Below are 264 nucleotides of genomic sequence, written 5' to 3' on the forward strand. Positions count from 1 at the left end.
CCCCCCCCCCCCGCCCACCTAACCTGCGCTGGTCCTTCACCGAGAACCCAGCTGGCAGGGCCTGAGCCCACACAGCATCCCCTTCAGGCCCCAGCCAGGTCTCGGTAATGCAAGCCAGGTCGCACTTCGAGTCCTCCAGTAGATCCTGGAGGATGTGGGTCTTATTGTTAACCGACCTGGCATTGCACAGGAGCAGCGACAGGGTTTGTGGCACGAACTTCCATAACATTTCAGTATAACATACAGACTACATAACTCTAAGAT

The 264-nt window shown here is 56.4% G+C and overlaps 1 protein-coding gene across 1 annotated transcript in view; it reads right to left on the reverse strand.

Annotated features, from left to right (window-relative positions):
• SPTLC3 (serine palmitoyltransferase long chain base subunit 3) overlaps window positions 1-264 on the reverse strand; it is an 82,835-nt gene that overhangs the window by 61,625 nt on the left and 20,946 nt on the right. The window lies entirely within an intron of this gene.

The sequence above is a fragment of the Sceloporus undulatus genome, chromosome 1 (assembly GCF_019175285.1).
Source record: "Sceloporus undulatus isolate JIND9_A2432 ecotype Alabama chromosome 1, SceUnd_v1.1, whole genome shotgun sequence".
Taxonomy (NCBI): Eukaryota; Metazoa; Chordata; class Lepidosauria; order Squamata; family Phrynosomatidae; genus Sceloporus; species Sceloporus undulatus.